Consider the following 26,946-nt stretch of genomic DNA (forward strand, 5'->3'; position numbering starts at 1 on the left):
TTCAGTCCTGAATTGGACCTGCTTTAGTCCTGGTTTAATCCTGGTTTAGTCCTGGTTCAGTCTTAGTTTAGTCCTGGATTGGACCTAGTTTAGTCCTAGTTTAGTCCTGGTTTAGTCTTGGTTTAGTCCTGGATTGGACCTGGTTTAGTCCTGGATTGGACCTGGTTTAGTCCTGGCTTAGTCCTAGTTTAGTCCTGGTTTAGTCCTAGTTTAGTCCTGGTTTAGTCCTGGTTTAGTCCTAGTTTAGTCCTGGTTTAGTCCTGGTTTAGTCCTGGTTTAGTCTTGGTTTAGTCCTGGATTGGACCTGGTTTAGTCCTGGATTGGACCTGGTTTAGTCCTGGCTTAGTCCTAGTTTAGTCCTGGTTTAGTCCTGGTTTAGTCCTGGATTGGACCTGGTTTAGTCCTGGCTTAGTCCTGGTTTAGTCCTAGTTCAGTCCTGGTTTAGTGCTGGTTTAGTCCTGGTTTAGTCTTGGTTTAGTCCTGGATTGGACCTGGTTTAGTCCTTGTTTAGTCCTTGTTTAGTCCTGGTTCAGCAGTTCAATACTCACAAATATAAAAACACTCACACACATTATGAGTCATCAGCACCTGTTGTGATAAATACGAGACATGTGCTCCTCCCAGAGACTGCTCCTCTCTGCTTCAGCCACGCTCCTGCACCACAACTCTCCAGAAATATACAAAAACCATGATACAAAACTGCACACAACAACTTAATGTGTGATGTGCAGTAGTTTCATTAGTGGGATGCACATTGATTGTGTTGTGATAATGCTCTGAAGGGGGAGTGACTTAGCACGGGGACTACTCAAACATCTAACTCTGAGTAAGCTAACGGTGAGGGCACGCTGTTAGCATTGAACACCATTAGCACATAAGCCAGACTCAGCACAGAGGACGGTGAACGACAGTGACTCCTGGATGAGTGACTTCCTCCATGTGTCACTCTCCTGACCTTTGAACCCTCTGACTCCTCTGCCTCCTCCGGACAGACGCTCAGAGCCGGTGAATCATCGGCTCTTCCGCTGGTATTCTCAGCTTTCTCCACACGACTCTCTCAGGCTCTTTAAAAGGAATTGTCACTCAATGATTTTCAGCACAAGTCGAATACACAAGTGCAGATATCTGACAGGAGTGCAGTGTGCTTCAGACCGGAGGGTGGGCAGAGCGCTCACACTGCGTCCACTCGGGATTCAGACTTTGAAAATAGATATGATTCTCGAGAGGAACTGTATGTAAGATTTTCGATAAGCGTGACCAATGTGCGTCCCGAGATATGTTCAAATCCATGCTCCCACGAGACAATTCTCCATAAATATACATCAACATGATCCAAAACAATACACTACAACTTCACAAACATGATGTGATGTGCAGGAGTTTCATTAGCGGTATGTACGCTGATTGTGTTGGGAATGAGAGCAAATGTAGGGGAGATTCAGAGCATAAAAAACAAAAGTGTAACTTATAAAAATATGTAAATACGTTGTTTTGGTGAGTATAGCATGTACAAAACAATAAAAGGAAACATGGTGATGTAAATATGTGATGTGTTACAGTTAATACCCCATAGAAGTAAATACCCTCTCTTTAATACCCCATAGAATTAAATACCCTCTCCTTAATACCCCATAAAGGTAAATACCCCATAGAAGTCGAACACCTCCTCTTTAATACCCCACCAAAGTAAATACCCTCTCTTTAATACCCCATAAAGGTAAATACCCCCTCTTTAATACCCCATAGAAGTCAAATCCCCCCTCTTTAATACAAAAACATTGGACATGAGGGCCAAGTTGTTTATGTTATTGACCTCATTCGGCCCCACTCTGTCTCTAAATGCTGCTAAACCGCATGTTTGTGGTGGTGGCTCTTATGCGAGTGATGGAGATGATATCCGGCGTCTGCAAAAAAACACCCAACACAGTGAAGGCTACAGACTGCTATAAACTGGGCTGATGTCGCTGTCAAATGTTCTCTGGACAGTGGCTGGGGCCAAAGACGACAGGGGATTTGATAAAGGTCCTATATTACACAAAATGGACTCTTTGGTGAGCTTTGTTATGTTATAACTCATCAAAAACATACTGGAGTTGTGTTTGCTTTATTCACAGATGCTGAAATCCACTTGTTTTAAACCTAAAATGCTTCTCTGAATGGTCTCTACCTAAACCCCAGCACCTGTAGACAATCATTAATTAAGACAGCCAAATGTCTTTGTTCAATCCTGGCTTTATGCCAGGATGTGCATGTCTGTGATGTGTGTGCTAACAATGCACCCACACAGTCTCTACATGTGTCCTCCTTTCCTATCCTCTTTTCTAGTCTCCTCTCTTCTTTCTTTGCTCTCCTCTCTCTCTCTTTCTCTCATCTCTTCTTTCCTCCTCCGCTCTTCTGTCTCTCCTCTCTGTCCTATCTCTTGTGCACAGTCCTGTCCTTTTTTGCCTCACAGGTGGAGTCATTGTACGCACACACACACATTCACCTTCATGTTGAATGTGGATTTACAGAGCAGTAACTCATAGCTCATGTCACTGCCCACACACTTTAAACACACACATACACACACATACACACAGACACATGCAAGAGACATACAAGTTTGTCTCATTCTCAGTTTATGGACAGGCCTCATGTGAAAGAACCTCCAGAATTCACTCACTGAGCTGCAGAGGCTGCACTAGCACTGAGTCATGACTGTCTGCAGGTTTAGGCAGTGACCATTCAGATCAGAGAGAGACATTTTAGATTTAAACCTGATGTGATGTGCAGTAGTTTCATTAGCAGGATGCACATTGATTGTGCATCCTGCTAATGAAAGTAATGAAAGTTAGCTGTGCGTTACAGTTAATACCCCATAGAAGTAAAATACCCCCTCTTTAACAATATTTATATCAAATCAAAAATCAAAAGGGCTTTATTTATCTCCAAGGGTAAATTCAGATTGTAGGTCTCTTCATTTGCCATAAACCTCGTTACTGTACAGTTTTATGGTGGTCGGGATGAAAGAGTTCCTGTGATGTTCTGTCCTACAGCTCGCTCATCTCAGACTCAAACTGTCGCTCTCTGTGGTTCAGAAGCTGAATTCAGGAGATGGTCCATGTCGTTCAGTGTAGCATCCATCCACTACTTCAACCAGAGTCTCTAAACTACTTCCTGTAGCTCAACCAGCCTCTGTCTCTTTTTCTGAGACTGTCCTTCCCCCAACAGACTGCAACATAAAAAACAGAGTTAGCCACCTGACAAAACAAATGCAGCAGTTTATTGTTTACATTAAAAGCCCTTAACTTTCTCAGAAAATATAGCCTCCTTTGGCTTTTCTTATAAAGTGCGTCTGTATTTGTGGACCAGTTCAGCTTGTTGTCCAGATGCACCCCCAGGTATTTACAGGTGGACACTATTTCAGTATCTTCCCCACTGATGGTCACAGTTTGAACTGGGGACATGCCGTGTCCAAAGTCAATGACCATCTCTTCTGTTTTGGAGACTGTTTTCTTGGCTCAATCTATTAAAGTTTTCTATGATACTCCTGTATTCCTCTTTTTGTCCACTATTGCTGTGTCAGTATTTTTGAATGTGGCAGGACTCAGAGGTGTAAATAAAATCAGTAGTGTATAACATGAAGAGGAATGGAGAAAGAACAGTGCCTTGAGGAGCCCCTGTGCTACTAATAAAAGTCTCTGAGACACAGAACAGTTGATCTGATGGTGTTCAAACAAAAAACATAACCCTAACATAATGACCTGGATCAACAAACACCAATATGTTTGTTGTAGACAAACTGTAGGGCATCTAGAGAATGTTTAGTCAGTGATCTTAAGATTCTCATTAACAACATTTCAAATGTTTACATTATATGAGAGGGGAGACCTGCTGGTCTATAATGATTTGGTTCAACTGGGCGTCCTACTTTAGGTAATGGTACTATACAGGACTTTTTCCACAGAGTAGGGACCCTGCAGACTCAGGTTAAAGAGCTTCTCTAACACACATAGACCAGCACGTTCTTTCAGAAGACGTGGACAGATGCCGTCCGGACCTGCAGCTTTTCCAGGCCACAGATTCCTCAGTTCCATCAGTACAGCTGGTTCACACACTGACAGAGTGGGTTCATCAGACAATGATATGGACGAGGAGGTGGAGACGAAGTACTGATGGATGATGGGTGGAGTCTCTGAAGATGTTGGAGGGGGAGAGGTTAACGGAGAAGAAGATGTCAAAACTGCTGCGGTGAAGGGAGAGTAGGAGGTAGAAAAGTCTAATGAGTCAAACCTGTTGAAGAACCTGTTGAACTCATTGGCTCTTCCTTCATTTCCATCTGTGGTTACAGAGAGATGTAAGAGACTTCCTTTCACAATTCCCTGATGTTGGTGTCCTGCAGCTGCCTCTCCACTTTGTTTTTGTAGTCTTCCTTTGCTTGTTTTAAGCACCTTTTAAACAGTTTCTGGACATGTCTTGCACTAGCTTTGTCCCTGCTTTAAAGGGTTCCTTTTTTGATTAAGAAGTGACTTAATTTCACTGGTGATCCAGGGCTTGTTGTTAGGGAAGCAGCAGGCGTTTTTCTTTGGAAGGACATTCTCTATGTGTCATTTCATCAACGTCCATATATTCATCCATGAGTGTCCAGTGTGTCCTCTCAAAACAGTCCCTTAGACTGTCACAAGCCTCAGCTGTTCAGTTTCTTTCTGCCAACTGGCTGTTAATGTGGCTGAAGGAGAAACAGGATGTGGTGAGGTTTTGTGATTGGAGGCAGGGCTGTATCGCAGTGGGCCTCTTTGACATTAGCAGAGAAGAGATCCAGTGTTCTGTTGTCTCTTGTAACATACTGTGTAAAACCAGTCTGATGTGGGCTTAGTGTGACATGGTTGAAATCACCTGATATGATGAAGAGGGCATCAGGATGCTGGGTCTGTAACCTGGAAACAGTTCCACTGATTATGTTACAGGCAGTGTCTGGTACAGCTCTTGGTTGAATATAAACTAAAACCATAATGACATGTGAGAACTCTCTTGGCACCAAGCACGGAGCCTCAGCCCTAGAGCCACAAGTTCATGTTGTCATATTGACAGCAGATGTTCTCCTTTACTCTTACTTGCCCTGAACAGCCCCATCGGCTGTTTACATACACAACAAGTCCTCCTCCTTTACTCCTCCCACTTGAGGCATCTCTATTCTGTTCTGATCAGTGTGAATCTGTTTAAGTCCACAGATGAGTCCAAACTGTTATTGTTTAACCAGGACTCACGGTAGGATTTGATTTATGACATGTAAACTGCAAATCTGATCATGAGGAATCAGAGGAACCATGATCAGAAAGAAATGAGATGATGTAGCGTTTTACCTCATTTAAACAAACATAACTCCCAAACGTTGGCAGAGTGTCTGTTCACTGATCCAAAGGTTGGCAGTTCGAATCCCACAGGCCCACAGGTTGGTGGTGCGATTTCACCTCCCAATGAATTCTGTCCCACAACAATACATAGACCTTAAAAAACAGAAAGATGTATGGTGCCAGGTTATAGCAAAAATACTATATAGAAAAGTTACAAACCAATAATAAATTAACTTCCATTACCTGGTTTTCCTGATTTAGGGGTCACTATTGTATCATTTGTGTACACTGCACATAGGGTCTTTATGTGTGGAGTTTGCACGTTTCTCTCTGTGTCTCGGTGGGTTTCAATGAGCAACACACTAAACTTTGAGGTGAAAGGAGCTGAGCATTTTGAGCTTTGGAGATATAGACAGACTAATAATAAGTTACTCAAACATGTGTGAGGGAAACAAAACACAACTCCAGGTCTGTTTTTGAGGAGGGAACAGCATTAGAACAGGACTAAACGCATCAAAAGAGTCAAGTTTGTGTTATAGGACCTCAGCAGAACAGGTTTAGGTCACACACAAAAGGCTACTGCCACATTATGTACTGTTGTGTATTGGCGTCTGTAGTGCACTCTAACAGCTACTCTTCCTGGGCTTGTGCGATTTTACCAATATTACAAATTAGCAAATACTCACAGTGCGCATCCATTCACATAAACACAATTACACCACCTACACAGGACAGATCAAGGTTTGTGTTGAGACATACAGGACCAGAAAATGAAACGAGATCATTATTTCACATGTTAATTATCATTTTAAACCAAAGCGATTTCACACATGCCACATTCATCACCTTCATAGATTCATACATTTGTTGGGTAATTGTTGAATAGTGCTTGAATAGTCATGAGTAGTTTTATTGAAATGCAGTTCTTGGTTTGCCTGGATCCAGAATACAAACTTCTTCAATACTTTATGAAAATGTGAGTCTGGTCACTGCTGAATTTCCTCATTTTCAGATGAGTGTGATTGACAGGTGGATCAGCCAATCAGGGACACGCATCAGAAAAACTACCCCCAGAGTTGTGTTTTGTTTCATTTACACATGTTTAACACACAGACCCTGCATATTTAGGCTGAGTTGTTCTCTCAAACTGAAAACACTCTCCCACCTTGCACCGCCACCTTCGACCCAGCTCCTCCAACCAGTATTCACATTCTCTTGATTTTATTAAACTCACAAACTGTTCATCTTTTTTCTCTGAGTCTGTATCATTGATCCCCTAGACGTTACGACACAGACTAATAATAAAGAATCACTCAAAGCTGTGAATGGAAAAACAAAAAACTCCAGGTATGCTTCTGAGGAGGTAAAAGCATTATGATGTGGTTTAAAGTTCACATGAGTACATTTTGCGTATTATAGAACCTTTAACACATTCATAATTTGAGCAAACAAAACTATAACACATAAATGAATTAAAACAGCTAGAATAAAAATGTCGCTTCAGTTGTTTTCAGCCAAATCTTTATCAAAATCACTACATCTGAAGGTTTATAAGACCTCAAACTCTGCGTGAAATACTTAAAGTACATTTTTAACTATTTTTTATCAGCTGAGGGGGGAGAATGTGCACCTGTTCACAGGCATTTAACACTGGCTAGACAGGATGTACTGGTGTTTTATTGTTATGGTTTACTGTCATATTTTCTGTTTATCTGTTTTTGTTTACTTTTGTGTGAAGAACTTTAAGCTTAAGTTGTATTTTAAATGTGCTATAGAAATAAAATTGCATTGATTTGATGTCCCTGTCCTGTCATTACCCAAACCTCTTGACCATAGGTGAGAGTAAAATGTAGATTGACCAGTAAATCAAGAGCTTTTCCTTTAGACTCAGCTCTGTTTACACCACAACAGTCTGATACAGAGACCACATCACTACAGATTATTTTGGTTACAAGAGGAAAGATGTTAAGGCATGTTGGATCAGACACATCTGCTGGTTAACCAGTGGCTGCAGGGTCAGACTCAAACCCACTGTTCCAGCCCTGACGCCACACACAGAGAGGGGCGGAGCTGCTCTTGGTTGGAGGGCTGCGGTAATAGTGTAAGGAATTCACTCAATACTCAATACAATTACACAATGAAGATTAAAATGTTCCTTTATTGGTAATAGGGTGTAAGGTTTTATACATAAATCTCCTCAGGTTTATCAAGTTGCTGTGTACAGTTTTGTATCATGTCTTTGTATATTTATGGAGAATTGTCATGTGGGAGCATGGGTGACGTAGGCTTGTGGGCGGAGCCTTGGTCAGAATCTTGCAGTTAACCATAAGGACAGCCCGATTAGGGCCCAGGAGAGATTGCTAGAGTCAGATCAAACATGCATGGATGACATCTTAAACCTCCTCAGAAAAAAATAGCACAATATTGTCTCTTTAAAGCAGAGTGCGTTGTGGTTATTTTGAGTCAGATTTATTTATGTGTTTGTTTGTGTGTTTGGAGCCCCATTAGCTTGTACAAAGTAGATGCTAGTGTTCCTGGGGTCCATCAAAAAGTCTGACATTAATTTTCCTGATTACATAACAATTAAATATCACACACACACACACACCCACACACACACACACCCACACACACACACACACACACACACACACACACACTACTACTACTACTACTATTTGGAGTGTGTGAGCTGTGACTCCCATCCTCTATCTGAGCAGTTCCACCTCCTCCCCTCGGGACGCAAGCTCCTAGTGCCAAACTGCAGAACAAAGCATTATGGGAACAGCTTTGCTCCTTCAGCCGCTCCTTATGAACAAATGATAGCAATGTTCTGTTCTGTTCAATGTTCTATTTGTTTTTTTTTTATGTATTTATTCGATTGTTACTCTGAGCCAGTGTGAATGTTTGATTATGTGTTTGTATTGTTTTAATGTGTGTTGATGCCAAATTTGCAGCAAAACAAATCTATCTACAGCCTGAATCTGGACCATAGTCTGTTTATATAAATGGACACAGCTAATGAGCTAGCTGCCATGTTCCTAATAGGAAGTGATCATGGGCGGGCATCCATCTCCATCGGCTCCAATTCACTTTACATCGAAAAATTGTCACCCCTCTCTCGGTCACTGCTGCTGTCAGACTCATCATTTGGTCTTAAAATGTTCGTATTAACCCGCTCTATATCATCCTGATATTTGTATTTCACTATTTTGCCCCTAAATCAAGATATGAACATTAATAACAGACCAGTTTTAAAGAGCCCATATTACACTATTTTCTGACCTATGTTATAATGTTGTTTCCTCATCACAAATAGACCTGGAGTTGTGTTTTGTTTCATTCACACATGTTTAACACACAAACCTGCATATTAAGTTCTTCTCTCAAACAGAAAACATTTTGTTCCACCTTGTGATGTCATCATGTGGTAATACAGGAAGTGCTCCACTGTGTTTTTAAACTCCATATTTCACTCCATACAATGTCCACTACCATCTTCACTAGAATCATTTGGATCATTTCAGCTATGGAATTACCACTTTCTACAAAACATTGGTGGACCTTAAAGTAAAAGTAGTAAAGTACTGTACTTAAGTATACATTTGAGGTATCTGTACTTTGCTTAAGTCGATTTTAAAAGTGGATATTTTTTACTTTTATTTACACTATATTTGAGAGCAGGTATCTGTACTTTCTACTCATATACAGTTTTGAAAAGGACTGAAAAGTAAAAGTATGGATTTATTTTTAGAACGTTCATAATTTGACAAACAAAAATATACAAATAAAAACAACTCCAAAAAAATAAATAAATAAATAAATTCAGCACAAATCTGTATCAAAATCACTACATTTGAAGCTTTAACAGACCTCAAATCCTGCACGAAATACTTTTACTTTGCACTCTATAAGTACATTTTTACACTGTTACTTAAGTAGATTTTACATTACCTTTACTTGAGTATTTACTTGCTTCGGTATCAGTATTTTTGCTTAATTAACAAAACTGAGTACTTGTTCCACCACTGCCAAGCACTAACATTTACACACAATAAACTATCCCCGGCAGGGCATCTGACTCATTATGTTGCATCTCTGTTATCTGTGTGTGCGTGTGTGTGTGCTTGGTGTGTTTGTGTATGTGTGTGTGGGAGGGAAGCACAACAGTGTTCAGACAAATGCATCTCATTATCACATCAGGGCTGGAGCTGTGTGCGTATGTGTGTGTGTGTGCGTGTTGCTGTACAGATGCGTGGGCTAATGGAGCTTGTATTATCACTGCTTCTCAACCTGCGGTGCACGTGACGCTGGTACACACGACTCCTACGGGTCTTAAGTCTTGGTTTAGTTAAAGTGTTGTTACATCCTCAAAAACACATCTGGATGAAAGTTTGATTTTGGCTCAGTTTTATTGCTCTCAGTAAGAACGTTACACATGTTTATTTTAAGATGAGTATGTTTCAAGACCAGCCTTCTTTAAATAGTACCTTTTTCAGGGTATAAGTACCAGGATGGATCCATTGTAGTGTGACGCATGTGTCTGTTTCACTCTTTTGATCAGATAAAACTTCTTTCAACTTTAAACCTTCAACCTTTAAATAAAGTACTCTCAACTTGGTCTGCAATCGCTTCCTTCACAATTATACTGGAGTTGTGTTTTGTTTCATTCACACATGTTTGAGTAACTCTTTATCATTAGTTTGTTACATCTCCAATGCTCAAAATGCTCTGTTCCACCTTGTGATGTCATGAAGTGGTAGTTTTCAACTTAACAGATCCTTTTACCTTTAGTTCAGTATAAATGGGCAATTTCAGGGCCAAAATGATCCAAATGATTCTAGTGAAGGTGTGTGGAATTTAAAAACACAGTGGAGCACTTCCTGTATTACCACATGATGACATCACAAGGTGGATGTTTCCATGTGAGAGAAGAACTCAGCCGAAATTTGCAGGTTTTCTGTGTTAAACATGTGTGAATGAAACAAAACACAACTCCAGATCTGTTTATGACGAGGAAACAACATTAGAACAGATCAGAAAACAGCCTCATATGAGCCCTTTAAACTGAAGTGCCACACACTCATGTTGTAAATGAGTTAACTTTTCTTTGGCTTTATGTGGGGCTGGTCATGGAGGCAGCAATCTGAGACAGAGGAGGTAGAGCCAAAAATTGTACTGTACTGTTGAAGTTAATTCAAAATAATATAACTCAAGTAGCAGTACAAAATAGTTGTCCAAGAAATGACTCAAGTAAGAGTAAACAAGTATTTGGAAAAACTACTATTCAAGTAAGAGTGACATAAAGAGTGTGCATGTTATGGGACATAACATCTTATTTATAATTTGAAGTAAATGTGATGTGAAGGACAAAACATTAAATAATTCACAAAATCTGGTATTTTGAAACAGACACAAAAATGAGACAAACTAAATCATATCTGAAGGAGCTGCAAGAAACACAAATGTTCAAATCATTTCATATTGTTACATAAAGCTCAAGTCACTTTGACTCACTCACAGAGGGAAGAGGAGCACAACTTTTACTCAAGTAAGAGTACTGTTATTTCAAAACAAATATTACTCAAGTAAAAGTATGCTGCTAGAAAACTACAATTTATTAAAAAAGTTACTCAAATGTAAATGTAACAGAGTACCCTCCTCTTGTCTGAGCAGGGACTCACAGACTTCCCTTTTCACACTTCCTCCTGCTCCTCTGGGGGGGATCCCGAGACGTTCCCAGGCCCTCTGAGAGGACATAGTCCCTCCAGTATGCCCTGGGATCTTCCCTGGGCCTCCTCCAGGTGGGACATGCCTGAGAACATCTCCTCAGTGAGGCTCAGCTGACTTCTCTCCATATGGAGGAGCAGCAGCTCTACTCTGAGTAATATGAAACCTAAAACAAGTTATTTCTTTGAATTTTAACTAATGTGTTTGTCAAAATGAACACAGAACTAGACTCATTTTGTTGACGGTAACTCTTGCCTTCCCATGTGTGCTGTCTCCATGTTTGTAGTCCACACATGTTATAAATATGACTTCTTTAACCCTAGTTTGATTCTATTAAAAGCTTGACTTAAGTGTTTCAGACTCCCTCCTGACCCTGATAAAGGTCAGCATGTCCACAGTGAGACTGATGTAATGGAATAGCTCTGAGTGGGTCATGTGACTCTGGACACATGCAAACTGTATGGAGGCTCCTAAAACCACAGCAGTGTGTGTGTTTGCCTTTTTATTGTGCAGTTAAAGACTTATTAACATTATGGAATATCTACTATGAAACTGATGTGTTAGAGAAACATCTGTGCTGTACTGAACACACTCACTGCCAGCTCAGACCTGGACATCCTGGACAACATCATGCAAGGTATAATACTCCCTACAACAGAAACATAGCCCGACTAGACTGGACTAGGCTGTGACTAGACTGGAATGGACAATACAATCTCACTTTGGCTCATATTAGAGGCATTGTGCAGATTTCAGGTCTTTATGTGAGTGCTGTGCATAGATATAGTTGTTGCTAATGTGCTAGCTTTGTTTTGCTAACATGTTAGCTCAATATAAGTCACAACACTGGAAATACAGTTGTTTAGTGAGAGATTATTCCTTAGTTTATATCTATGAGTCTATGTTCTCTCTCTTCTCAATCATCTTGTTGCACTGTGTGGCTTCTTCTTCTCTGGGAGCCATACCTCCCGGAATCAGTTTCAGACCCTCAAACACCACGGTAATATTGAGTTAATCTTATGTTGTACTTTACCACACCCTAAAACTTAGCTTTACAACTTGGTGCCTAATTCGTTCACTCCACACTCTGTGATAAGCAACTATTATAGCCACAGCTGCCCTGGGGCAGACTCATGAGAGTGAGGCTCAGGCTGTGACAAGGAAAACGGTTCACTTACAGTGCCCACATGTGTGAACGAAACAAAACACAACTCCAGGTCTGTTTTTGAGGAGGTAACAACATTATAACATGGTTTTAAAGCTCACAAGAGTCGATTTTACGTAATATAAGAACTTCATGAAAATACTTGGGGACCACATGACCTGCTCCAAAGTGGACCAGTGGAGACAAGGCTGAGGCTAAACATGTGCAGCATGCTGAGGTCAGAGCATGGACACGAGGGAGGACAAACACTCAGGATAATTACAGGTTATATTAGCCTTCCTTCTTCTCTGTGTGGCCCATGCTCAATATTCACGAGGCACAAAAGTACAAGATTTACTCAGGATGCCCTCACAAAACAACATTTTATTTTTCATTCCTTCATTAAGTAAAAATAGTATTAAAGTACCTTCATAAGAATGTATGTAAAGAGTAACAACAAAACATAGATTGAGGGTTCTTATAAGGCTTATAAGTCAGATTGAGGAAGTTCTTATAAGGCTTCAGATTTATCAGTTTTGATACAGATTTGTGCTGAATTTTGTTCAACAGAAACATTGGAATAGATCTTTTTTTTCTTTTTTTTTTTTAGCTGTTTTTATTTGTATATTTTTGTTTGCGCAGCCTTTGGTCGACTAAGATTCCATCGACCGACTGCAGCCCCAGAGGACACATCCAAGTTGTTAATTCTGACTCATTTTCAGTATATGGACAGGCTTCATGTGAGACCATTCAGATCAGAGAGAGATGTTTTAGGTTTAAACCAGCGGGATTTGTGCATACTTACAGTCCCTGATAATGTAGCTCTTGTGTGGTGTTTTAGCCTGAGGTACTTCCAGAGTGGACCGTCACGTCAGCACCTGCTCCTCAGATGAATCGTCCTGTTCATATAGACACAGTCCCATCTCACACCTGCATTATTCAGGTCTGTGCAGTGAACAGATGTGCTCTCCATATTTCACATGTCAGGGTTTAAAACAGCCTTAAATGAGCAGTGAGTGAGTTTCATATGTTTGGAGAGGACACACCGTACACACACGAGAGCAGCAGCCAACATGTCCCAGAGACGAGGAATGTACGTAACATTTGGATTTCATATATAGTTTTCACTGATAACAATAATGCTGGTAATGCTGGTTTATTCTTGATTGCAAAAACACGGGACATGATGGACAAGTTGTTTATGTAATTTAGGGTTCTGGTTCTCTAGGCAATTATCCAGTCAGAAAGCAGAATAAGCCTCACATGACTCTCTTGTTTGGGTTGCCAGTTCAGTGCTGACATCCTGTTGTCATGCCGGAAGTGATGTAAGTGTCCTTCAAATGCAGCCGACGAGTTGAGACACGCCAAGTGATGTCCACCCACAGCTCCCCGTCCACTGCCTCATCTTTAAATATTTATTCACTTTAGCGTGACTCTGTGAAAACCTCATAGAGATTTAACAGAACAGGAAGTAGTGACGCTAACAGTGAGGTTGAGGGTGGTGTTGTGCACAGAGCCAGTTCTGGAGGTTCTGAGCTTTCACATTAGGCATGACCTGTCTATACTGAACTTAATCCTCCAGTTTGCTACTCCTGACCACAATTAAGGCTCAGATCTGTAGAACAGCCCTCATGGGTGACCTCTGTAGTCACCCATCACTGCTCCTGACAGATGGGTGCTCAACTTAGGTCAAATTCTGCTAAGTACACGATGAAAACATGATTCATATCTTTAAATGATTCACTGAACCCAAATGAGCTGTGGTGGGACAATGGTTTGACCTGAGTGTCACTTAGAGCAGTCACTGGGTCTGACGTCAGACAGAGCACCACAGAGTATTTGAATACTGCAGTATTACAGAGATGGCAGCACTTCATCATTCACTTTACAATGAGACTCTCATTTGACTTTCAAATACTGAGCTCTGATCTGTCAGGCTCCTATACAAAACATTTCCATCAAGCGAATATGAGATTAAACTAATGTTTTTTTACAAGAACGACCTGGATAAGAGGCTCCTGCACACAGCGAAAAAATGCAGGAGAACAGGAAAAGATCAAATTGCAACCTCCTCAGTAGTTTTAAAGAGCTCATATTTAGCTATTTTCTGATCTGTTCTAATGTTTCTTCATCACAAACAGATCTGGAGTTGTGTTTTGTTTCATTCACACATGTTTAACACACAAACCCTGCAGATTTAGGCTGAACTCTTCTCTTAAACAGAAAACACTGTTACATCTTGTGATGTCATCATGTGGTAATACAGGATGTGCTCCACCGTGTTTTTAAACTCCACACCTTCACTAGAATCATTTGGATCATTTCAGCTCTGGAATTGCCAATCTCTACTGAACTAAAGGTAAAAGGAGCTGTGAACTTGAAAACTACCACTTCATGACATCACAAGGTGGAAAAGAGCATTTTGAGCTTTGGAGATGAGAAAGACTCATGTGTGAATTAAACAAAACATAACTTCAAGTATGTTTTTGAGGAGGTAAAAGCATTAAAACATGGCTTAACCCTCACAATAGTCCATTTTGCGCACTATCGGGCCTTTAAAGCGCCTCTGTTCTGTCTTTGTGCTGATGGGCTGTTGTCTGAGGTAAGCTGATCTGGCCTCTCTCTGCTCTCTCATAAAGGCACATTGTTCTGCTGTGTGCTCCTCGTGTTTACTCAGCCATTCTCACTACATCTGTGATTAATGTGATTCAAACATATTCACCTATTCAGAGACGCAACAGTAAAAGCACTGGCTCTCGCTCACTGCTACACCCTTTTCAACACCACACCACCTGCTTGTCGCCATGGTGATGCTTTGGTATGTTCCACAGTTGTTGTTGGATCGTCTTTTGTCTCCACAGGTTTACTCTGTAATTTAGTCTGGTGGATTGTCTCCATGGAAATAGATTTGTTGAATAAGGAGAGTGGGTAAAAAAGGAAGCTGAGTCGAAAGGCAAAGCTCTCGATTTACCGGTCAATCTACGTCTCACGCTCACCTCTGGTCATGAGCTCTGGGTAATGACCGAAAGGACAAGATCACAGATACAAGTGGCCAAAATGGGTTTCCTCCGCAGGGTGGGTGGGCACTCCCTTAGAGACAGGGTGAGGAGCTCGGTCACACGGGAGGAGCTTGGAGTAAAGCTCCATGTCAAGAGGAGCAGCTGAGGTGGCTCAGGTACCTTTTCAGGATGCCTCCTGGACACCTCCCTGGAGAGGTGTTTTGGGCATGTCCCTCTGGGAGGAGGCCCCGGAGAAAACCCAGGCTGGAAGGACTATGTCTCTCTGGCCTGAGAATGCCTTGGGGTCCCACTGGAGGAGCTATAGGACACGTCTGGGATGAGGGAAGTCTGGGAGTCCCTGCTTAGACTGCTGCCCCCGCGACCCCGGATAAGAGGAAGAAAATGGATGGATGGGGAGAGTGAGGGTGTGGAGGTGTGATGTCACAGGCCTCGTAAAATGCAGTACAGAGTAAAAGTTAAAGTGGAGCTAAACACAAAACTTGCAAATTGTGCATCTGATGTTTGAATAGCATTGTCTACTGTTTCTAATCATTTTGTGGCTACTTTTGTGCAAACTAGGTACATTTGTGGCTTCCTGGTCAAAAACATTCAAAAACTGGTGTGTGTGTGTGTGTGTGTGTGTGTGTGTGTGTGTGTGTGTGTGTGTGTGTGCCGCCTCCAGAGGCCACTGCAATTTCAAGTAATATGTGACATAACACACAGCTGCCCTGATCACAGCCAGATGTTTCTCATTACAAACACCTCTCTGTAGGGGCGAAGTGTGAAATGTGGATACCTGATCCTTATACCTCTTCCCAAAGTGAGAGTTGTTGTTTTTTCCAGCTGTTTTTATTTGTATATTTTTATTTGGTCAAACTATATGAATTTGTAAAAGAATAAAATCTCAGACAATACTTTCACATTTCAGTCCAGTTCAAAAATTTCGTTGCGTAGAAAGTACAGATACTGCTCTCAAATGAAGTGAAGTAAAAGTAAAAAGTATCCACAGTAAATTGTACTTAAGCAAAGTACAGATACCTAAACTGTGTACTTAAGTATAGTACTTTACAACTTTTACTTTGTTACATTTCACCTCTGAATTCTCTATGTTAAAACCAATATATTTATGTGACTGTAAACCTGTCAGGTGTAAAAGCGGTGTGAGCTCATCTACACACCCACTCCTCCACCCACTCCTCCACCCACTCCTCCACCCACTCCTCCACCCACACACCCTCTCCTCCACCCACACACCCTCTCCTCCACTCACACACCCACCCACTTCCCCACCCTCACACCCACTCCTCCACCCACACACCCTCTCCTCCACCCACACACCCACTCCTCCACACACCCACCCACCCACCCACTTCCCCACCCTCACACCCACTCCTCCACCCATACACCCATTCCTCCACCCTTCTCCCTTGTCCCTTCTGCCTCCTGCCTCATCTCTCCTCCCTCCTCCCTCGTCTCTCCTCCCTCGTCTCTCCTCCCTCCTCCCTCGTCTCTCCTCCCTCATCTCTCCTCCATTGTCCGTCCTCCTCCTCCTCCTCGCTCGTCCCTCTTCCCTTGCCTCTCCTCCCTCGGCCCTCCTCCGTTGTCTCTCCTCTTTGCTCCATCCTCCTTCCCTCCTCCCTTGTCCTTCCTTTCTCCTCCGTCCTCCGTCCTCCCTCGTCCCTCCTCCCTCGGCCCTCCTCCCTCGGCCCTCCTCCCTCATCTCTCCTCCCTCTTACCTCCTCTCTCCTCCTCCCTCCGTCCTCCCTCATCCCTTCTCCGTCCTCCCTCAGCCCTCGCCCCTTCTCCCTCATCCCTTGTCCCTCCTCCCTCCTCCCTCCTCCCTTCTCCCCCACAGACAGAGCGCTCAGACCCTCCGACTATGATCTTACCTCACATCTGGGAACTGACCGACTTGCCCTGTATGTGTGTGTGTATCCGTGTATGTGTGTGTGCGTGTGCATGCATGAGTGTGTGGGAGGAGCTTGTCATGGGCTCCAACCCGCCCACTTTCTCCTGTAAAATATATGCCCTGATTGACTATAGATTAAAATGGAGATTAAAATTAGTGGTATTTATCTCCAGCAGCAGCAGAACCATCAGCCTCCTCAACTTCTCAATCTCATCTTCATCACGACTAGCGTTTGGGCTCCAAGAGAGATAGTTTCACAAATATCTCATTTTTTTGTCACTAACATATTGATCCACATGTGTCATAGATTATAACTATAGAGCAGACACAAGAACAAAATGGCTTCTCTAAGTACCTAAGTACCAACTGAGCCACTGCCTTTTTAATATGCAAACTCCGAGCCGACGCTGGGTTTTTGGACATATGTGCGGTAGTCGATTTGTCCCTTTAGCACCGTTCACGTCGCTGACCCCTCCACCTGGCCTTCTCTGACCCTCCTCTGATAGACTTACCTGCTCTGATCTCCTCATCTCCACCGTAACACTTTATGAGCCGTGACCGCACAATTACTCCAAGATGGCCGCTCGTAAAGACGGCGTTTAGCGGGCGATTCATCAGCGCGTGCGTCTGAGGTACATGAGTTATAATGGTTTACCTGCGGGCTGTGTGAAATGGACTGTGGTCAGAGGACGAGAGGGAGGACGGAGACGAATGTGGACACCATCGACTACTACTGCACAAAGTTCAATAAGACATATGCAAAAGAACATAAAGACTTCATCGTTTTGTGGAGGACTAAAGGGGAGAGTAAGAAGGGAGGGGGGGGGGTCTGGAGGACTAAAGGGGAGAGTGAGGGTGGTCTGGAGGACTAAAGGGGAGCGTGAGGGATGTCTGGAGGACTAAAGGGGAGAGTGAGGGGCTCTGGAGGACTAAAGGGGAGAGTGAGGGACGTCTGGAGGGCTAAAGGGGAGAGTGAGAAGGGAGGGGGAGTCTGGAGGACTAAAGGGGAGAGTGAGGGACGTCTGGAGGACTAAAGGGGAGAGTGAGGGGCTCTGGAGGACTAAAGGGGAGAGTGAGAAGGGAGGGGGGTCTGGAGCACTAAAGGGGAGAGTGAGGGACGTCTGGAGGACTAAAGAGGAGAGTGAGGAGGGTGTGGAGGACTAAAGGGGAGAATGAGGGGGGGCTGGAGGACTAAAGGGGAGAGTGGGGGGATGCTGGAGGACTAAAGGGGAAAGTGGGGGGGTGCTTGTAGGACTAAAGGGGAGAGTGGGGGGGGGGGTCTGGAGGATTAAAGGGGAGAGGGAGCGCAGGGTTTGGAGGACTGAAAGAGAGAGTGAGGCAAGAGTGAGGGGGGGTCTCGAAGGCTCAAAGGGAGGGTGATGGGAGAGGAGGTGTGAGGTCTGGAAGACAAAAGGGGGGATTGAGGGTGTGGGTAGTGGTGGGATCTGGACAAAAGGGGACAGTGAGGAGGGGCACGGTTTGGAGGACTAAAGGAGAAAGTGTGGGTACAGTCTTTGAGAATGAGAATGATCAACAGGTGACAACAACAAGAGATGGAGAGGAGGAGCAGGAGGAGTGAGGTAGAAAAGAAAAAAGAGAGGGGGAGAGGAGGAGAGACACATGCAGAGGAGGAGCAGAAGGAGGAGTGAGGTGGAAGAGAAAAGAGAGAGGAAGAGGAGAGAGAGATGGAGAGGAGAAGCAGGAGGACAAAGGAGGTAGAAGAGAAAAAAGAGAGGGGGACAGGGGGAGGAAGAGACAGATGCAGAGGAGGAGGAGTGAGGTAGAAGAAAAGAGAGAGAGGGGGGAGAGGAAGAAGAGAGAGAGATGCGGAGGAGGAGCAGGAGGAGAAGTAAGGTAGTGTAGAAAAGAGATGGAGAGGAGGAGAAAGAGAGAAGAGGCAGGACAGAGAGATCCTATTATCACTACTAAACTGTGAATATGATGATTAAATAACATTTTCCATTGTTCCTGGTCAAAAACATCTAAATCTGAGAGTGTGCAACCTCCAGTGACCTCTGCAGTTTCAAGTAGCTGGTGACATCACAAAAGACTGGCCCGATTACAGCAAGGTGTTTCAGATTACAAACACCTGGCAGCAGGGATGGAATTGGAAGTGTGGACAACAGCTAGACCAATCATGCTCCAGACCCTGACACTGTGGTTGTGGGTAGAGTTTACAGAGTTTACAGATGCACCCTGTCCTCCTTCACCCACTGGCTGTTCTGCCCTCACCCAGAAGAAGTCCAGTGGTCTCCGTGTGTCCTGTGTGTCCAGCGAGAGGGGCCACAGTTTTTTTTTATAGATAGTGAACTGGATCCAGAACTGCGCCCATAATCATTTCCTATTTGGAATGCGGCGGCTACCAGGCTATTTTACTACAGAGGCTGCTGATGACAGAGAGGGCATCTGGCATAAAAAAAACAGGCACATCACCATGAGATACAAAGAGAGCAGGCGTATGAAAAGTGTTATTTTAGCAACTCTGTAAAGAGCCAAGTGTGAGGAGAATATACATGCCCAGAGGAGAGGGAGGAGAGAGGAGGAGAGAGAGAAGAGGAGGAGGTTACACATGTCCAGAGGAGAGGGAGGAGAGAGGAGGAGGGAAAGAAAGAGAGAGAGAGAGAGAGAGAGAGAAGAGAGAGAGGTTACACATACCCAGAAGAGAGGGAGGAGAGAGAGAGAGAGAGAGAAGAGAAGGAGGTTACACATAGCCAGAACAGAGGGAGGAGAGAAGGAGAGAGGGAGAGAGGAGGAGGAGGTGAATAATAAAGAAATTGTCATGATCCCAGTCTGTCCTGTCCTTTTGCACTGTTTTCCTTCCTCCCTTCAGTATCTGAGTCTGGAGCTGGGTGGAGATTCGGGCTCCTCCCACACACACCTGCATCTAATCAACAATCAAGCTACACCTGGGGAGGACAGAAGGAGCCAGGACCTGACACTCAGCACCAGATTGTCCACGTATCCACAGTGGTACAACTCTGCTTGGCTCAGTTTCATGTTTTTGCTCTTTGTGACTCATTCTAAGTTGGATATTTTTGCTCCTCGTCAGATTCCGCGACCTGGACCCGCTCAGCTCCTCTGTCTCTGACCCTGCTCTCCACGACTGGTACGAATCTCACCTCTTCTGACCCAGCTCACCTCGTCTCAGACCCCGTCTCATTTGCACATTTAAAACTGTCAATAAACATTGTTAAACTTTTCTCCGAGTTCTGTTTGTTTGGTCCCCCTGTCAGTCATTACGATAGAAATTAAGACAAGTGGAGTGAGAGTTTGGGGTAGAGAGGAGGGAGAAGAGAAAGAGGAAAGAGAAAGGGATAAAGAGGGAAGATAGAATGAGGAAAGAGAGAGAAAAAGAGGTGAGAAACAATGCAGAGAGAGGTAATATGGAGGGAGAGAGAGGAGGAAAAGAAGCAATATGAGAAACGGAGAGATTAAGAGAAATATACAGAGAGAGGGTAAATAGGAGGGAGAAGAGAGAGATAAAGAGAACAAGATAAAGATGGGAGAGACAGAAGGAGGAAAGAGAGAGGAAGAAAAATAGAGGGGAGAGTTAAGAGTTAACAAGGAGACAAAGAGGAAAGAGAGAGAGGAACAGACACTTCGCGAGAGAGATAGAGAAGGAGGAAAGAGAGAAGAAAAATGAAAAGCAGAGAGAGATAGGAGCTAGCAAGGAGACAGAGGGAGGGAGGAGAGAGAGAAAGAGATACTCAGGGGGAGGGAGCTTGTAGAGTTGCTCATGTCTCCTCCTCGCGGCACTGTGGGGGATTGTGGGGGATTGATGAAAGTAAATGCAGAGATCTGAACTTTTCAAACTGACGCAGAACTTCAGGCCTCAGGGAGAGAGATGTTCCTCTTTATGTGAGAAGGCTTCAGGAGGAGCGGGACCAGCCGGAGAAACGGCACTGGGCACTTTACTTCAATGGGGTATTAACTGCTAACACATACCAGTGGCTTTCAAAAGTATTCATCGCCCTAGAACTTTTTCAAATTTTGTCAAGTCATAACCACAAATTTAAATATTTTTACATTTGCATTTTATGTGCATAAGTAACACAAAATGGTACATAAGTGTGAAGTAGACAGAAAATTATACATAATTTTCAGATAAAAAAAAAAAAAACCTGAAAAGTTCAGCGTGCAAAAGTATTCAGCCACCCAAGTCAATACTTTGTGGAACTGCCTTTTGCTGCAATTACAGCTGCAAGTCTTTTAGATTATGTCTCCACCAGCTTTACACACCTACACACTGAAATGTCGCCCATTCTTCCTGGAAAAACAGTTCAAGCTCTGTCAGATTTGATGGAGACGTTTGTGAAGTGCAGTTTTTAGATCTTGCCACAGATTCTAAATTGGATTTAGGTCCAGACTTTGACTGGGCCATTTTAACACATGAATATGTTTTGCTTGAAACCGTTCCATTGTCGCTTTGGCTTTATGTTTAGGATCATTGTCCTGCTGGAAGGTGAACCTCCATCTCAGTCTCAAGTCTTTTGCAGACTCCAACAGGTTTTTTCCAAGATTACCCTGTATTTAGCTCCATCCATCTTCCCATCAACTCTGACCAGCTTCCCTGTTCCAGCTGAAGAAAAGCCCCCTCAGCATGATGCTGCCTCCACCGTGTTTGACTGTGGGGATGGTGTGTTCAGAGTGATGTGCAGTGTTAGTTTTTCTCCACATGTAGCGTTTTGCTTTTAGGCCAAAAGGTTTGATTTTGGTCTCATCAGACCAGAGCACCTTCTGCCACATGTTTGCTGTGTCCTCCAAATGACTTCTAGTGAACTGTAAATAAGACTTTTTATGGATGGTTTTCCACAGTGACTTTCTTCTTGTCACTCTTCCATAAAGACCAGATTTGTGTAGTGCAGTACTAATAGTCGTCCTGTGAACAGATTCCCTCACCTGAGCTGTGGATCTCTGCATCTCTTAGAGTCACCATGGGCCTTCTGGCTGCATCTCTGATGAGTGTCTTCTTGTTCGTTCTGTAAGTTTTGGTGGACGGCCATGTCTGGGTATGTTTGCAGTTGTGTCATACTCTGTCCATTTCCAGATGATGGATTGAACAGAGCTCCTTGAGATGCTTGGGACATCTTTTTTTGAGACAAGATTACACACAGGGGGACTCTTTTTAATCATTAGGTCAACATTCAATCTTTACAAAATCATCAGGCAACTTCTAAAAGCGATAGGTTGCATTCAAGAAAAAGGGGACTGAATACTTTTGCACGCTGCATTTTAAGTTTTATTTAAAAAAAAATAAAAATGGAAATCTTGTAAAATGTTTCTTTCCACTTCACACTTGTGCCATTTCATCTTGCTCATTCACATAAAATGCTAAGAAAATGTATTTAAATTTGTGGTTGTGATGTGACAATATGTGAAAAAGTTCCAGAGAGATGAATACGTTTGCAAGCCACTGTAACATATTTAGATCACTGTGTCACCTTTTATTGTTCTGAAAATGCTATACAGTGATCAGTTGTTTATCACAGGGGTTCTAAAAATAACCCGCAATAGGCAAAATCCGCAAAATATTCAGCTTTATTTTTTACAAATATTCTATATGTTTTGCAGCTGTAAATCCCCTCACCACACACTTTATACACTTTTCTCACACAAGCATTAACATTTTCTCACATTTCTCTTGTTTAATTAATTAACAGTGACTAGCGTGTATTTCACATTTCCTCTGATCATGCCTCTTCGTCCTGGCGATCCAACATTTATGTATTCTGTACTGTACAGGAGACACGGCACAGAGGAGACTGATGGACAACGGTCTACAGTCCCTTAGCATATCAGGATGCAGAACACAATGCACATTCATAGATTGTAAAAAAACAACATGTAAAATTGCACCAAAAAAAATCTGCGAAACAGCGAGACTGCAAAAGATGAACCACAATATAATGAGGGACAGCTGTATTCCCTGAAAAAAACATATTAACAAGTTTTATAGTCCCTGCTCCTTTTGCTCTGTTGCTGTTTCTCCCCCTTCAGAGCGATATCACAACACAATCAGCTGCATCCCACTAATGAAACTACTGCACATCACATCGGGTTTGTCAAGTTTCTGTGTACAGTTTTGTATCATGTTTTTGTGTATTTCTGGAGAATTGTCATGCAGGAACATGGGTGGTGTATGAATTTGTGTGTGAATGGGTGAGTAGTTTGTTGATGTAAAGCTCTTTGAGTGGAAAAGCCATATATACAAATGTGGCTATTTATCATGTGATAGAATCTCAATCCCCTGGAGCTTAGACCCTGAGGGTGGAGTCTAGACCCTGGGGGGTCATATATCTGCCCATCAATATTTAGCTGTATCTGCCTGTCAATCACACCGCTGAGAACTCCAGAAGATAAAACAGATCCAGACCTGCCTTTGTAAAGTGTAGGAAAGCTTGTGTTCATGGCTGGTCAGGCTTCTATCAGCGCCTGGTGCAGATGTGACCGTTTGTTTTCTATAGAGCACCACAGTATCATAATTAATTGCAACCTTTTACCATTTGCTGATTGCTCTCATTAAAATGTATTCTCTCCACGAGTAAGTACAACAACAAGTGCACACACATTTACAAGTCCTCTAGCAAACCAAACATAGTAGTGTTTTTTATTTTTTAGTGGACCTATTATACAAGACTTACTTTTTTCAGAGCTTTGAACTGAAGTTGTATTTGGAGTGATTGTTCTCCTGTGTCATTGCTCCAATCAACCCCCATTTTCACCACCACCACTACACGCCCACTGTGACAGATGCACTTTGTTCTCCGATTTAATTTTCTTAATCAATGATACGTAGTCACATAGTCATTTTGATACAAATAAAAAAAAAATCCCCTGCTCGCTAGTGTTATCTATATGTTCTTGATTGTGTTTAAATGTGTGTGCTCTATGGATCCTCTCTCTGCACTCTATGGGTCCTCTGTTTGCACTCTATAGGTCCTCTCTGCACTCTATGGGCCCTCTCTCTGCACTCTATGGGTCCTCTCTCTGCACTCTATGGGCCCTCTGTCTGCACTTTATGGGTCCTCTGTTTGCACTCTATGGGTCCTCTATCTGCACTCTATAGGTCCTCTCTCTCCACTCTATGGGTCCTCTGTTTGCACTCTATAGGTCCTCTCTGCACTCTATGGGTCCTCTGTTTGCACTCTATAGGTCCTCTCTGCACTCTATGGGTCCTCTGTTTGCACTCTATGGGTCTTGTCTGCACTCTATGGATCCTCTGTTTGCACTCTATGGGTCCTCTCTCTGCACTCTATGGGTCCTCTGTTTGCACTTTATGGGTCCTCTCTCTGCACTCTATGGGTCCTCTCTCTGCACTCTATGGGTCCTCTGTTTGCACTCTATGGGTCCTCTCTCTGCACTCCATGGGTCCTCTGTCTGCACTTTACTTTTTATTTAAGGGAGTAACTTCAGCCCTATGCTCCACCTAGAGCCCTGAGGTCCGATGACTGTGCCCAAAGACAGACTCAAGACTAGAGGTGACAGAGCCTTTTCTGTGGCAGCGCCCAGACTATGGAACAGCGCCCTCTTCCTGTCAGATCCTCTCAGTCTTTAACACAGTTTAAGACTAAAGCCACGTCTTCTCCCTGGCATTTAAGAGAAGCTATTTAAAATGTGCTATACAAATAAACCTGAATTAAATCCACAGGAGGTTGCAGGGTTAGGGTTAACCTACGACATTTTGTTATGATGAAGTTCATAGCGACATCAGCTCACATTGGGCATCACAGTTTTCAAATGCAGAAGTCAGCAAACTTGTTTCTTCTATTAAATCGCTTTAGATCAATATTGTGATTCAAAATGTGCAAATTATAACATAATGGTCCAGAGGTGTCATAGATTATAACAATATAGCAGACACAAGCATAATATGTCTGCTCTAAAATAGTTTTACAGTATTTTCTCGTGACAGTAGAAGCTAACCTAGCATATTTCTACACAACACTCTCTGTCGATGTTTGTACCCATAATGCATCTCATCCTGAGGAGCAGTTTGTCCAATCAATGCTGTGTCCGCTGCTTTCGCCCGATCTCCATTCATCATAATCGGGTGCACTTTAGCATAGCCTAGCGCGCTCATAAATCACGCTGAATCTGACAGCACGGGCCTGGCTCAGGCTTGATCTGAGCCTCATTACGGTCACATATCCCTTCTGACTCGCGGTATAAATAAATAAATGGCCCCGCGCGCTCCCGGGGGACGGGGCCATTAGGGGCTATTTCAAGATGGCCGTTTTCTTTAACACCAGGTCACAGATCCGCCAGTGTTCTGAGGTTAAGTCAATCCTATGGAAAAGACATTAAGGTTCTATATAATGCACTGTCCATGCTTTTAAAGCCAGGGTAACATAAGCTCTATCTAGTAAACAAGTAATGTGGTGTCTGTGTAGGCCTGTCACAACATGCAATACGATGTGAGTTGTAGAGGGTTGAAAAACTGCTTATTCTTTAAAAATGTTTCACTATTATTATCTTGAGCTATTGTTATTGTATCAGTGGCATTAAGTAGTTTCAAGATTATCACGCTTCAAAATGTGCTACTGTGACTGAGGACAGTTGTGTGTACAGTAGTAGCTCACCACCACCGAGTGTGAAACTGTAAAGCATCTGAGCATCTGGAAAAGCGCTGTATAAGACTAAAGCAATATTATTATTAAATACTGTTTTTATTATCATCGTGGCATCGGCCTCAGTGTTGAACATCAAGTCTATTCCTAAATATCAAAAGTGTCGAGTTTACTGTTTTAGTATCATGACAAGGCTGATCTAACCTTCCAACTGCATCTAAGTATAAATCAGATTATTGATCACACGGAGGACAGAGTCAGCTGCGTGGCTGTAGAGGTTTGGGATGAAAGCAGAATCATACCACACTAAATATATCAACAAAATGAACCTGGAGTTTCAACTTCATGCTTCAGTTTTAAGTTAATCTGCCTGTTTTGGCTTTTTTTTATACTCAAAACGCCTCAGAAAACAGACTTCTTGTCAGTTATCTACAGAAAAGTTACAGTTGTGGCTTATGAATTTCCCCCCTGTGTACTGGCCTTTGGTTTTCTCCACAGCCACGTTTCAACTGGGTCGGAGCTCTTCCACATGAGGAACTGACATCACACAAACCATTTATTTATTTTTTTTAAGGGCCCACATTACACTGTTTTCTGATGTTATGTTTCCTCATCACAAACAGACCTGGAGTTGTGTTTTGTTTCATTTACACATGTTTAACACACAAACCCTGCAGATTTAGGGTTAGTTCTTCTCTCAAACAGAAAACACTCTGTTCCACCTTGTGATGTCATGTGGTGACACAGGAGGTGCTCCACTGTGTTTTTAAACTCCACACACCTTCACTAGAATAATTTGGATAATTTCAGCCATGGAATTGCCAGTCTCTATTGAACTAAAGGTAAAAGGAGCTGATTTTATTAGATTTTTAAGCATATCTTTTTTTTTTAACTTCGTGCATGCCCTTATTTGTATTTGTATTTATTCAGTGTGTTTTATGTTTTATGTTGCACTTTATCACCAAAATAAGTTCCTAGTTTGTGAACTGTGTTCACAAACGATGGCAATAAAAGGATTCTGATTCTGATTCTCATTAACTTGAATACTACCCCTTCATGACATCACAAGGTGGAACAGAGCATTTTGAGCTTTGGAGATGTGACAGACTAATAATAAAGAGTTACTCAAACATGTGTGAATGAAACAAAACACAACTCTAGGTCTGTTTCTGAAGAGAACAACATTATAACATGGTTTAAAGCTCACAAGAGTGACTTTTGTGTAATATAGTGTAATAAATAAACACAAGTTTATGTTGCTGTG

General features: G+C 42.7%; 1 protein-coding gene across 1 annotated transcript in view; it reads right to left on the reverse strand.

Annotated features, from left to right (window-relative positions):
• Positions 1-26,235, reverse strand: part of pdia6 (protein disulfide isomerase family A, member 6) — a 50,277-nt gene extending 24,042 nt beyond the window's left edge. Inside the window, exon 1 of the mRNA XM_055232123.1 lies at positions 26,225-26,235. The gene's annotated coding sequence lies outside the window, so the exon portion shown is untranslated. The remainder of the gene's footprint in view (positions 1-26,224) is intronic.
• Positions 26,236-26,946: the final 711 nt, after the last annotated feature.

This window comes from Periophthalmus magnuspinnatus, chromosome 24, assembly GCF_009829125.3.
Source record: "Periophthalmus magnuspinnatus isolate fPerMag1 chromosome 24, fPerMag1.2.pri, whole genome shotgun sequence".
Classification (NCBI taxonomy): domain Eukaryota; kingdom Metazoa; phylum Chordata; class Actinopteri; order Gobiiformes; family Gobiidae; genus Periophthalmus; species Periophthalmus magnuspinnatus.